Below are 13,969 nucleotides of genomic sequence, written 5' to 3' on the forward strand. Positions count from 1 at the left end.
GATATGTTAAATTGTACTTCACCAGACAAACCGATCATAACCACAAATCACGAAAACAAAAACAGCCAAAATCATGAAGCGCTTCATTCTGACTGAAAAATCACAAAACTCTTCATGCTGGAGAAACACACATGTATGCTCCTTTGTTTTAACTGAAGCAAAACATTCTATGTCTTCATTAATGCAAATGATGGCTCTATCCAGCTTGAATGGGAAAAATAATACATCTCAAAAACACTGTCAGAAAGCTTTCCAAAGTGAGAGCAAGTACCTTTAAAGTTGTTTTATTTAAACTGCATGCTTTTAAATTCTGTTTACTGGTATACTGCAGAATTCAGTCTCACTTATCACATTAATTTGTATGTCACCAAAACTTTGTCCAGTAAAAAATGTTTCTTCACTTCATAAATAAACAATGAGCACTCTGACAAATTTGGAAGATGTCTAGTTCCTTCATTTTGCTGGTTTACAATTCTAGATGTATTGAGTTATGTGTTAGTGAAATTTGATTCAAGTAAGATATTGAAAATCCGTAATGAAGGGCATAGTATACATCTCCACCTCTTTCCACTCATTTGTTACATTGTTTTAATGTCAGGTCTTAAAAATAAGTGCATGTAGCAAAAAAGAGTTCATTAACCTTCTATTTGTAAAATACGTGAAAATATTAAATGGAAAGATAATAGGCGACAAAAAGTCCATTAACTTGCGCTGTATCACAATTCACGAATGTCTGGCAACTCCAATTTAACTTAAAAAAATTGATAAAACTTCCAGTTCATGTTTAAAGGGAAGTATTTATTTCTAAGAGAGAGGTGTATTCAAAGCATTTAATCTCAGTTTTTTGTTTCTCCCAGAGTTTGCATAATTTCTGCTGTCAAGATTAAATTTTCCCATCTTGTTTGGTACAATTGCAAAAAAATTTTGGGTGATGCATGACTACAAAGCAAAAAAAAAAAAAAAAAATTACAGGTTAAATCTTGTTTTGTAATGGCACCTTTGACCTTGAGCTGTTAATTTGGCCTCTTGAAGTTTCCTCAGTCACCTACACTTACTTTACTAGATTGCTCACATTTTTATATGTATTGCTATCCCTAACTGCTGACTAATTGGTGAATTACCACTATAAGAGAAAGCTTTAGCCAGAAAACTCTGCAGCAGCAATTTTTTTTAATCAGATGTCCATTTCTGTGTAATTTGTAGCAGAATTATAATGGCTGTTAATGCTTCTACACACACTGAAAAATACCATCTTCGGTGCATGAGATTCATAAACCTAAAGCAATCCGTGGAAGCTGCAGCACAGATGCAAGGTCATAAGGAAGTGTTATGTAGCCCATAAAACACAGTGAACAGCACTGCAAGACATCATCTGCTGCTGTGCAACTTTATGCATGTCATGTATGCATATGAAAAACATGCACTGCAGATGCAAGCATTAAAAAAAAAAAAAAATCTGTGATAGACATATGATACATACCAAATGATATGGAAGTCAAATGAATCGCCTTTACCACTAAACAAATTACATATAAATGCATGTAATAGACTCTGGTTCTGCCATGCATTTATTTCTTTAATATGTAATAAGGTCAGAGAGCTGGTCTGAGGACTCTTTTTAGTCACAACCTGAACCACATAAACACATCGCAGATGGCAGTTACAAATAGTTGCTTGAAGCATAAAGCAAAATAGATCTATAGCTCTATTTAGATCTAGACATAGATTTGGATGGCACAGTGGTGCAGCAGTAGCATTATCACCTCACAGCAAGAGGTTCTCTGGTTCGATTCTCGGCTTGAGTACCTTCTGTGCAGAGTCTGCATGTCCTTTTGTGTGTTTTCTCCGGGTACTCCGGTTTCCTCCCACATTACAAAGACATGCATCTGGAGCATTTCTCCCTGGGCCTTCAAGAAAAATTGGCTTTGTTCCAAGTCAGACTTTCCCAGTAAACAAATGTTAAATAAAAAAAAAATCTAGACTGACAATGTGGAAAGTATAAAAAATATATTCATTAGATTAAAAACAGAATGCGTACAGTAGCATATATGTGAAACTAGTATTATTTGGTTCATCAAAAGTTGTGTTTACTGAAGTTATATAAATCCTACACAGTAGAATGTACACAAATGTACTCTGTGGCAGAATGAGTTAATTTTATTGATATGAAGTTAGGTTAAATTGTGCAGAGGGCACTTTCTTGAGGTGTGACTATATTTAGCAATACTCTGTGAACAATTTGCATTTTTCTTTAGGTGGCTTTAAAGTTGCTGTTATGCCATTATTCAAACATTTAAGTTGTTGTTAAGCCATTACCACAACCCCCTGAGTTTTTAAGCCGTTATTACAATATGGTTATAGCCCACTTAGCTATAGCAGTACCACCTATGTGCCCACGGTACATCTACACAGGCATTTCAGGGATGAATATTACATGGCTTCTAAACCAAGGAAGAGAAATGTGAGGATTTCCATCGGGATGGATATATATGTAGTCTCCTCTGTCACAGGCTACTAGGAAACAACCAATTTTACTGGAAACCATGGCAGTCTTGCTGTGGCTAGCTTTCCTAAATGACCACAGGGGAATTCTATGGGCCTGCAGAAAATGCAGTTGGAGTAACTCAATCAACAGTAAGGTGTACTCTTAAACAGTTCCTACTGTGCCTGGCATCACCAGACAAAATTGCAGTCACTGACATCACAAACAACAGTGCTTTATCAAAAAGTAGTTGCAGAGACAAAAGTGCAAGGTCCAGCTATGCACCAACAAAACTGATGCATTCTCAGTTTTTATTTATTTATTTGACATTTGTTTACTGAGGTGGTCCGACTGGTTCTACAGAACCCATTTTCAGCAGAGGCCTGGGAAGAAAAGCTCCACATAAAGTACAATACAAATACAGTATAATCCAATACAATACAAATTACATTAGAAATACCGTACAAAAAATAAGCTGAAAGAACAAACTGCTACAAGATGTTGCAATATATTACTACACATCTAGGCAATTCTATTCAGTTAAAATATTACAGACAATAATAGTCACTCTCACCATACATGATGTAGACAGTGTCTAAAAAATGGTACGTACGTAGTGCAGTGTGCGACATTGACTGTTATAGTACATGCAAAATAGAATGTTAGTTTTACTTAGGAAAATAACAGCCAGAAAGTTAGTGATGCAGGTAGATGGTGAGAGAGAGAGAGAGCTGAGAAGAATAGAAGCAATAAAGCCTGAGCAGTAGCTTAAGGATATGGTATAGAAGCAGAGAAGGCATTTGAAGAGCCTTAGGATCTTGTAGTCTGTGAGGGATTGAAATGACAGAAGAAAAGACCTGAGCATTAGGCAGGCTTCATGCTGGAGCAGAGCCATGTATTTTTGAGATGATTTTTTAAAGAGGCTTTGAAATGGGTTATGCCAGGCATAGATCTGGTAGCTAGAGGTAGTGAATTCCAAAGTATAGAGAGAGAGTATGAATATAGAGAATGACCAGGTTTTCTTGTGGGTTTTGAGATAGTGAAGAGATTTTTGTCTTCTGATTGTAGGGATCGATTTGGTGTGTAAAGTGTGACTAGATTGGGTAGTGCAGGGCAGGCAGTAGGCTTGAAAATAAGGTTGTGCAAAGTGGACAGGTGAATAAAGGCAAGTTGATTGGGGAGTTCAAGCCAGTTTAATTCTAGGAGTGGTTTACAGTGGTGTGTGTGATAGAGTTTGTGGCAAACTTTGCTGTAGCACTGTTCCAACTTGCTTATGGTAGAATTTTCTAAGTTAGTTAAGATAGGGGCACCATAAAGGAAGGAGGGAAGTAAAAATGTTTTTGCAAGGGTAGTTTTGGTTGCTGCAGTAAAGAAATGTATGTTTCTATATAAGAGTCCCAGTTTATGATGAATTTTCTTTATATTTTGCAGTATATGGGGGTCAAATGAAAGTTTATTGTCAATGATAACACCTAGAAGGTTTGGTTTCCAGCATTGTTTCTAGGGCAGTGTTGTCAGATGCAAGGGATATTGAAATGATCAGTGACAGGGGATTTGTTTTTGGGATGAAAGAGTACTAGTTTTGTCTTCGCAGTAAATGATTGTTGAGTTTTTTAAAGTAGTTCTGGTAGTGATTGAGCAGTGCAGATTATGGTGAAATCATGAGCGTATTGAATGAGTGTGCCAGGGTGAGAGGCAGTGAAGGTTGTTTGTGAAAACACTGAAGAGTAGGGGTCCTAGGATGGAGCCTTGGGGGACTCCATTAAGGTTGTTGAGAAAGGGGGAGAGTTTGTTGGACCATTTCACTGCTTGTTTAAGATCCTTGAGGTAGCTCTGAAACCATATTTTATTGTGTTATGTGAGAAGCCTAAGTTAGACAGTGTGTTCAAAAGTTAGGGGTGATACACTGTGTCAAAGACCTTGGAGAGATCATGGAATACCGAGGCTGTATAGCATCCTGCATCTCTGGCCTTGTTCATGGTGTCTGTAAAGGATAATAGGGCTGTAGCTGTGCTGTGGCTAGGTAGGAAGCCATGTTGGGTTTTGGTTAAAAGATTGTGTTGCAATAGATACTGCATTACCTGCTGACGGACACCTCTCTTGAGAATTTTGGATATGGGTGACAAGATGGATATAGGATGAAAATTGGATGGATCAAAAGAGTTGCCTCCTTTGTGATTGGGGTGATGTGAGATTGTTTCCATATGGTAGGTACATCTGATTCAGATAAAGACCTATTTATAAGGATACTGATTGGGTAGGTGACTGAGTTAGCCGTCGGTTTGAGGTAGTATGGGGGGGGAGATTGTCAGCTGAAGTAGAGCAGGGTTTTAGTTTTTGTAGCAGTTTCTTAACGGTGTCAGTGGGTATGGGCTGAAATGAGAATGGGGCTTGTATGACATTTTGTTGAGTAGGGGTGTTAGTAATGACAGAGTTAGAAGTAGTTGATGGCCTGGGGCTGGTGTCTGAATAGGTTGAAGGGGGGAGGGTCCAGCATTAGTAGTGTTAGTAGGTCTGAAATTGATTTTATGACGTGCTTGTTAAAGTTTTCGGCTATTTGTGATGGAGGGGTATCTGGTGATAAGGTATGCTCTCCATTTCTTCCAGGGTTAAGTAGTGAAGATATGGAGTGCCAACATTTACTGTGGTTGATTTTATGCTGGAGCTGAAGCTGGGAATAATCTAACTTCTTATCTATGTTGATTAGGTTTTGTCACTTTATGTAGTGTTTTGTAATTAACATGATTTTGTTCATTTTTGTTTTGTTTCCTGGTTGACCAGGCTAGGTCCATTTGCTTTATCAGGTGTTATTATATTATAGTTAAATATTTTGATATTAAAATTGCAACTTTATCAAAAAAGAAGAGGGGAAAGGCATCTTATCATTTTTTGATTATGGTAATGCTTTTCACTTCAGGTTTAATGCTTTCAACATTTTCGAAACCTAGAAATCTAACTGTAATATCTGTAAAGGGTACATAGTACATCACCCATTTAAAAGCAGAATCTTTGAAGAGGATGCCTGCAGTAATGAAAGACAACAGCATTGTTTGTTTGTGTCTTTCAGCTTTTCCCAGTTAGGGGTCGCCACAGCGGAACTCCAGTCCGCTAATGATTGGTAGTCGATTTTTACGTGCCGAGTTACCAGCTCTGATGCACAACCTTCAATGAAGGTACGCCCATTCACGCATGTCTCCACGCAGAAGACGCTCTAGCTGAGAATCGAACCGGACAGCATCTTACTGTGAGGCGACAATGCTACCGCAGCACCACCACCGCGGGTTGAAAGACAACAGCATTAAAAGTTTAAAACATCTAGTTCATAGGATTGGAATTTCTACTAATAGTATATATTGCACATATATCACTAAAGTATATGATTTTTTTGTTAAAAAAATGACCCCTGTCAAAGAGATGGGAGTCTGCCACCTCATCATGTTGATCTGGGGCTCCTATACCTCTTCTTATTAAATATACTAAATCTCATGTCATGGTACATGAGATTTCCCTTTCAATTAAATTTGTTTTAAATCAGTTATCCCTCATTAAGGTGGTATGACCTTATGATTAGAATATTTAGTTAGCAGGGAATTCAGAGGCATAGCTCTTCCTTCCTGCCACAACAAAAGTGTAGATATCTGTGAGTTTAGTTTATACTTAGTTTTCTTTTTTTAGCTATGTGATTCAGGATTTAGAAACTTGATAATTTTACTGTAATGACAAAGTAACATAAGCTATTATCAACACAAATTGTGATCTATGATTTAGAAGAACATTTCAATTACTTAGAAACATTTTAGGTGGATAAATATTCAGTATCATTGATTTTGAAAGTCATTATGTTCTTCTGTATTTTTATTTTATAAAATACATTTACATAGCTGCAACCTAACCTGTTGAATGAAGTGAATGCAGACACAGCGACCAATGAGATAAATTTGTTACATTTCTCTGCTTAAAGCATGTCAGAACACGTTTAGCTCTGGATGAGTTTTGCAGGTTTTAGATTTTTGTTTTCAGACATACTTGATACAAACACTGTAAGACAAGAACAAAGCACTATATAAATATAAAGGCATGTATATTATTGCAATGTATTTTATTTACAATATTTTACATTTGTTAAAGGTAGGTAGGCTAGTTCAAAGATTCCTTTCAGCTGTGACTTAGGCCAAACATGGCAGCAGTAAGATAGAAAAAATAATAAATCTTTAGTTCATATAGAAGAGTTCACTTGTTTTACTTCTCAGCTTTGCGACTTTGACAAAAGGTAGTGTCATTATTTGACCCTTTCTTTGTTGTAGAATTGAATTTCCAATCTCAACAAACATTTCTTTGTTTCTTTTGTGTGCTAACAACTAACTACCACTTTGGCTTGCCTAAATATTTGTTTTAATATATCTTACATTAAACGACGACCCCCTATTAATATTCTAAACCATGCACACTGATGTGCACATTGTAAATCAGACACATACTAATGGAAAAAGGTCCGTTCACCCAGACTTTTTCCATTAGTACGTCTTTTTTTTTTTTTTTGGACAGCAACGGAGAACAGAAGAGCTCCGTTACTGTTATCTCGCTATGTTAAATGAGTTTAACATAGCGAGATATCTTAAAAAAAAAAAGCAACAGAGATCTTCCTTTCTCTGTTTCTTTTTTTAAAGCTGCCTCGCTATGTTAAACTCGCTTACATAGCAAAACAGCTTTAAAAAAAGCAATGGAGAAAGGAAAATCTATGTTGCTTTTTTTTTAAAGCTATCTTGCTATGTTAAACTCTTTTAACATAGCGAGACAAGTTTTTAAAAGCAACGGAGGTCTTCCTTTCTCCGTTGCTTCCACACACACAGTTCTGATGTACTGCATAACCATATGCATGCGTAGTACATCAGAACTGCCGCAGAATACTGGACAGCTGCAGAAGGGCAGCAAGGAGGCATTATACAATGCCATTATTTAAGTAAAGTAAGTATTTTTTTTCTTAAATAATGTCATTGTATAATAGCAATAACCCACTTCTGGGTGTGGGTAATGCTGGATTTACCCACGGTTGTCTTTGTTTGGCCACTCGGGCTTCGCCCTCGTGACCAAACCACACCAACCATGGGTAAATCCGGCATTACCCACACCCAGGCGTGGGTTATTGCTTAAGTATATGTTCCTACCACATATATTTTAAAAATCCTTGTTGTATAGCTTGCATAAGTATTAAATATAATAACAGAGACCTGTGAGGTCATAAATTACTTGTGTGGTTTAAAAGTAATCAGTATAATTCCAACATTTTTAAACCTGTTGCTTATCCTGTTTGAAGGGGCTGTCATGAGACATATGTACAACACATACTTTATCTTTCCTATCTTTTGCTATTTACAAGTTTCTCTGGGTACAAGATCTACAGTCTCATCTCCTTTGATATCACTCATGAAGAGAGGGTATACTTTATACATGATATTATCAAGCTTTCCTGAACTACTGTTAAATTCCATAGCAAAAGTAAAAAAAGTATTTCTTGCTTCCTGTTTCTTTTGTTCTATGTGTTTAGAATCTTAAACCACTCAAATAAAAAAATTATCAAGACAAGCAGGAAAAATTCAAAATATTGCTATACTTCCTACAAATTCTTCAAAACTGTAAATATGAAATGAAGAAAGGCAGATTTCTTGTTTAATTATGGGCTGCATTAATATAATTTGTGTGACTACAAGAATGGAAATACTCCATATCTAAGCATAGAAATCTATAATGTGGGAACTGTTCAGTACTGTATATTTTTTGGTAAAATCATTGGTATCCCTAACATAACTTGATTCATTTTCTACAAATGATTGCAAAAATACATTGGTCATCCTACTATATATTAAATTTATGAATTTCTGCTTGATTCTATCAGTCTACAGGGCAAATAGTATAAACTTTTTTTGACAAAACACAAAATAGGCACACTTGGAGTTCTGTAAAATGATAAATCTGATGTTTTTAATCCTTATTCATTCCTTATGCATGGGTATCGGTTCCGACCTCAGAACTGAGCCGGCCATTTTCCAAGCTTGAGTCAGCTTCAAACTCTCGAGCAAAACTTCTTACCCGCAATCCCCCTCACTGTTACCCCAGATTTCATTTGCCACGTTGCCATTCGGTAGTGTCAAGCTACTTCTCTTGAGCCAAGTACAGTTATTTGATGTTTAATAGTCTTTCAGATTACTTTTCTGTCAGAAAAGTTTATATTTCATTGTCTCTCTTTGCCTTCGTCCCCGGCTGGGGACACCCGCCAACCAAAACCTAAAAAGGCTAAAGTTTCAGCTCCGGAGCTCACTCAGTCAGCCCCAGTGCTTTCTGTGCCTAGAACTTCGTCATTGAGGCCTTCGGCTCCATTAGTGATCTCGGCTTTGTCTTGTCCTGCAGCCTTCACTATATCAGCACCGAGGGGCTCCTCGGTTCAGACTATTACCACTGTATCAGCACTGACCATTCAGTCGGTGCAGACCTTGACCATGTCAGCTCTGAGATCTTCCTTGGAACCAATGCCTTTATTGTTGACGACAGTTTTGTCAGTTCCAGCTTCGGTACTGACAACCACTTTGGCACCGATCCCTGTGTCGGTGCAGACCATGACCTCGGCACCGATGACTTCTTCGGTGCAGACACCCGTAGTCCAGTCTCTCTCGGCACCATTGTCCTCTGTGTGGATGGGTGAGATGAGCACCAAGTTTGCCTCTTCTGTGGACAGGCCTGTTTCTTCCTCAGTCTCTGTGAGGTCCACTAGAAGCCTTTCCGAACATGATGTGTTGTGTCTTGCGGATCAGGTGCTCTTGGCCAGAGGTATCCCAACCCTCAGGAACTATCCTTCTTTGGGAGTTGATCACCCATCTCCAAAGACCCCTTCTTATTCTTCTCCTTCATTGCCTTTGAAGTCCATGGGTATAGCACAGTCTTCCCCTTCTGTGGTCCCCTTTATGGATCTCACTAAGGAACCGCAGTTGCCTTCATGGCAGGAAAGTTTTGCTATGACCCAGGATGTAAGTTGTGACATGCATAGTTTGCTGCTCCACAGCCATCCAGGGACTCCGGGTCAGCAGGCTGAGTCACTTAGGGGAGGGTTGACCCCTGTCCTAGACATGCACTCCTCTTCAGGTGGACCAGCCTTCCAACTGATGGAGAAGACTTTTGCTGCTGCTGGTGATACTGGACTGTCTGTACCTCTACCCTCCTCTAGTACACTGGTTTCACAAGTCACACCTAGCGGACACCGGGTGCAAGGGCCTCAGGACATATTCCCACCGGAATCCCGTTTTCCACTGTCTTCTCCAGCTTCTCCCACTGTAGAGGTCCACCAGAAAAGTTTGTGTAAGAGGAAGCACATGGACTCAACAGAGGAGTCCCTCACTGAAGACACAGATTTCGATGAGGGGGAAGGAACCCCCTGGTCACCCTCTGAGGTATCCTTTGGTGATATCCTTAAAATCTTGAAACAGAGAAGTGACTGGCAGTCCTCTAATCTGACCTCTGAGAATCTGTGTTCCTGCAGGCCTTTTGCGCCTGGCCCCCTACCTCCTGGGTTACTCCACCTGCTGATGAACTTGTCCGGCTTATCGTGCAGTGTGGTTGGAAGGCTCCTGATACCATCGAAGCTATTCCCCGGAGGCCAGATAAGAATTTGTCCCCTCCTGCTTCGGATCCCCATTTTTCCAAAGATCTTCCTGTGGATGCTTTTGTGGTGGCAGCCGCAACAAAAAGGGATCTGGCAGAAGAAGAAAGCCAGACTGTCCATCCACCTAACAAAGAGTCCCAGGCCCTGGACAGGATAGGGAAGCGCACCTTTGCTTCAGCGACCTTTACTATCAGGTCCCTGACTTATATGGCACAGTTTACCAGGCTTCAAAGGGATCTGATTTCTGAGCTCTCTGAAACCTTGGCTAGTGCCGTGTCTGATGAGGTCCATGACAAAGTGGCCTCTCAGCTGGCCACCATTGAATCAATAGCTAACTCTTCTATGCGACTGATATCTCATGCATCAGAAGGAGCAGCTAGAGCAGTAGGTTCAGCTGCGGTCTTGAGACGACATGCCTGGATGCACTTGTGCAATTTTGCAGAACCCTTTAGGGCTTCCTTTCTTAATGCTCCCATCGAGGCCTCCTTGTTGTTTGGGCCCAAAGTTAAAAGCACACTGGCCAGATGTGAACAGGACGGTAAGACCCTTTCTGCCGTAGGTGTCTGTTATTCTTCCCCTCAACGTACTTTCTCCCGAAACCAAAAGAGTGGGAAGATATGGTTCAAGAAATCTCAGGGTCCTTTCCGTGACACACAGGCCGAGTTCTCCCCTTGAGGCAGAGGAGAAAGCTCACAGGGAAGACACTCCTTTTGGGGCAGAGGGGGTCCATGTAACCAGGGTTCCAGGGATTCTTTCCCTGGTCAATCCTACCAGCACTCCTGAAGAGCAGCCCAACTCCTTTCCTCTGGAGGTGGTTGGGGGACGTTTCTCCTTGTACCCTTCTGCCTGGCTAACCATCATCACCGATTCTTTGGTACAAAGGATTATAACCAGAGGTTATCATATCCCCTTTGATCTTTATCCTGCCCCTTCAAAGAATCTTCCACCCAGTCAAAGGGAAAAAGCAGCACTGGAGATAGAAAAGCTGCTAAGAAAGAGAGTCATCCAAATAGTCCCTCCAGACCAGATAGGATCTGGATTCTACTCGAGACTATTTTTGGTGCCAAAGAAAACCGGGGACTGGAGACAAATTTTGGATCTCAGTGTATTGAGCAAGTTTGTGAGAGTACAAAAATTCTGGATGTTTACAATACAGTCTATCCTCCTGCTTTTGGAAAAAGATGATTGGATGTGCTCGATAGATCTTCAAGATGCGTACTACCACATAAAGGTGGACAGGCCATCAAGAAGATTTCTGCACTTCCATGCGGGAGCCAGTCACTACCAGTTCAGAGTACTGCCCTTCGGACTCTCTACAGCCCCCAGAGTGTTCACAAAGTACATGGCAGTTGTCACAGCTCACTTGTGGCTTCAAGGATTCCAGGTGTTTCCATACCTAGACGACTGGCTCATTTCCGCTCCCACCAGACATCTACTGGAAAAAGCCCTGGCATACTCTCTCCTTGCTGCTCAAAGGCTAGGCATAACCATAAAATGGCAAAAATCCAATCTCACCCCATCTCAGTTGACAGAATTCATAGGGGTTATCTTGGACACAAAGAACTGCAGAGCTTCTATTCCAGAGCACAGAATTCTAAGGATAAAGCAACAACTGATTCCAATCCTTTCAAGGGAGAAATCCACGGCTCACTCGGTTCTACAGCTGTTGGGTTCCATGGCAGCCTCCATCACCATTGTTCCCCTGGCCAGGTTTCACATAAGGCTTCTACAATGGCTACTGCTTACCAAATGATATCCTTTTCAGCATCCTCTTTCAGCCATGATTCGAGTAACCCACAGGTGCAAACAGGATTTAAATTGGTGGATGACACACAATCTGTCACAATGGTCTCGCCCCTTCTCCCCTCAGCAACCCAAGGCCACAGTGACCACGGATGCCTCCCTGATGGGGTGGGGGGGCTATGTCAGGGACAGACAGTCCAAGGCACTTGGTCTGAACTGGAGGCCCATCTGCATATAAACGTTCTAGAGCTGAGGCCGGTGCTTATGGCGTTGCAAGCATTCCATCTCCTGCTGCCATCTGGGACAATTGCAATTCAATCAGACACCATGGCAGTGGTCTGGTACATCAACAAGCAAGGTGGAACCAAATCTTACCCCCTTTGTCAAGATTCCATGAGGATATGGCAATGAGCGATGGCTACCAACCGTTTTCGTCTAGCAATGCACATTCCCAAGAGTTCCACCGTGGTAGCAGACAGACTCAGCAGGTGCATTCTTCAACCTCATGAGTGGTCCCTGAATCCCTTGATAGCGGCGGAGATCTTCCACCGCTGGGGCCGTCCTTGCTGTGACCTCTTTGCAGCCCCGACCAACTACAAATGCAGCAACTACTTCACCCTGATTCCCCCTCCAGGACAGTCACCCAGGGATGCTTTAGTCCACGATTGGCCCTCGGGTCTTCTTTATGCATTTCCACCCTTTCCCCTCATTCCCCAGTTTCTGAAGAAAGCCCGTCAGTTGAAGAGCAAGGTGATCCTCATAGCACCATATTGGCCTCGACAGATTTGGTTCCCCTTCCTTTGGCCTCACCTACTAGATCAACCATGGATTCTCCATCCAACCCCAGAGTTCATCTCACATCCACAGAACCTGATTCATCCCAACTTGAACAGCCTGAAGCTCACGACTTGGCTACTCCAATTCCCTTGATTGCCAGGCAGAATGATCTTTCTTTACCAGTATGTGATATTCTCATTGCATCTCATAAGTCTTCCACTAGCATTACTTATCTGAGCAAGTGGAAAAGATTTACCTGTTGGCTGAAAGGTAAACAAGTAGATCCCTTCTCAGCATCAGTGTCGATAATACTAGACTATCTGGCCGACCTCTTTCAATCGGGTCTATCGGCCTCTACCATTAGAGTTCATTTGGCTACAATTTCCAATTTTCATGAGGGTGTCCAAGATTCCTCTCATGTCCCACAAATTGAGCAAGATCTTCATAAAAGGTGTGAATCATCTGAAGCCACCTTTTACAGAACCTATTCAACCACGGGATTTATCATTAGTTCTACAAGCTCTGACAATGCCACCTTTAGAATCTGCCTCTTCTTGCGACCTCAAGTATTTGTCATGGAAAACCTTGTTTTTGGTCGCTGTTACTTCTGCCAGAAATATTTCTGAGCTTCAAGCTCTATGTATCAAGAGTCCATACTTGATTTTTCATAGAGATAGAGTGTCTCTGAGAACTAATCCATCTTTTCTGCCTAAAGTGATCTCTGAAATGTCCATTAATCAAGCCATTGAATTGCCAGTTTTCTTTCCCAATCATTCAAACAGAGGAGAGTATTGCCTACATACCCTAGATATCCACAGGCAAATTCATTTTTACTTAAACAGGACTAGGGCCTTTTGTAAATCTGACCAGTTATTTTTGGCTTTTTCTGGACCTAGATTAGGATCTGCTGTTGCTAAGGTCACATTAGCTAGATGGTTGAAGGACTGTGTGACCTTCATTTATACACAGCGCAATATCTCGTTGCCTACTACCATGAAAGCTCATTCAACAAGGTTGGTGGCAACTTCTGCTGCCTTCCATGACAGAGCTTCCTTACATGACATCTGTGCAGCTGCAACTTGGGCTATGCCTCATACCTTCATCAATCATTACAAATTGGACTTGGCCTCCAGGGGAAGAGCATCTTTCAGTTCTATGGTGCTCAGGAATGTCCTTCCATGAGATCCTCCCAGGAGTAGAGGTAGCTGGGGACTCTGTCCCACATGTAAGGAATGAACGAGGATTAACAATATCAGATAAAGAAGTTATGTCTTACCATAACATTCCATCTGTATTGTTGATCCTCATTCAGTCAT

This window comes from Protopterus annectens, chromosome 8.part0 (genome assembly GCF_019279795.1).
Source record: "Protopterus annectens isolate FY-2018-M chromosome 8.part0, PAN1.0, whole genome shotgun sequence".
Taxonomy (NCBI): domain Eukaryota; kingdom Metazoa; phylum Chordata; order Ceratodontiformes; family Protopteridae; genus Protopterus; species Protopterus annectens.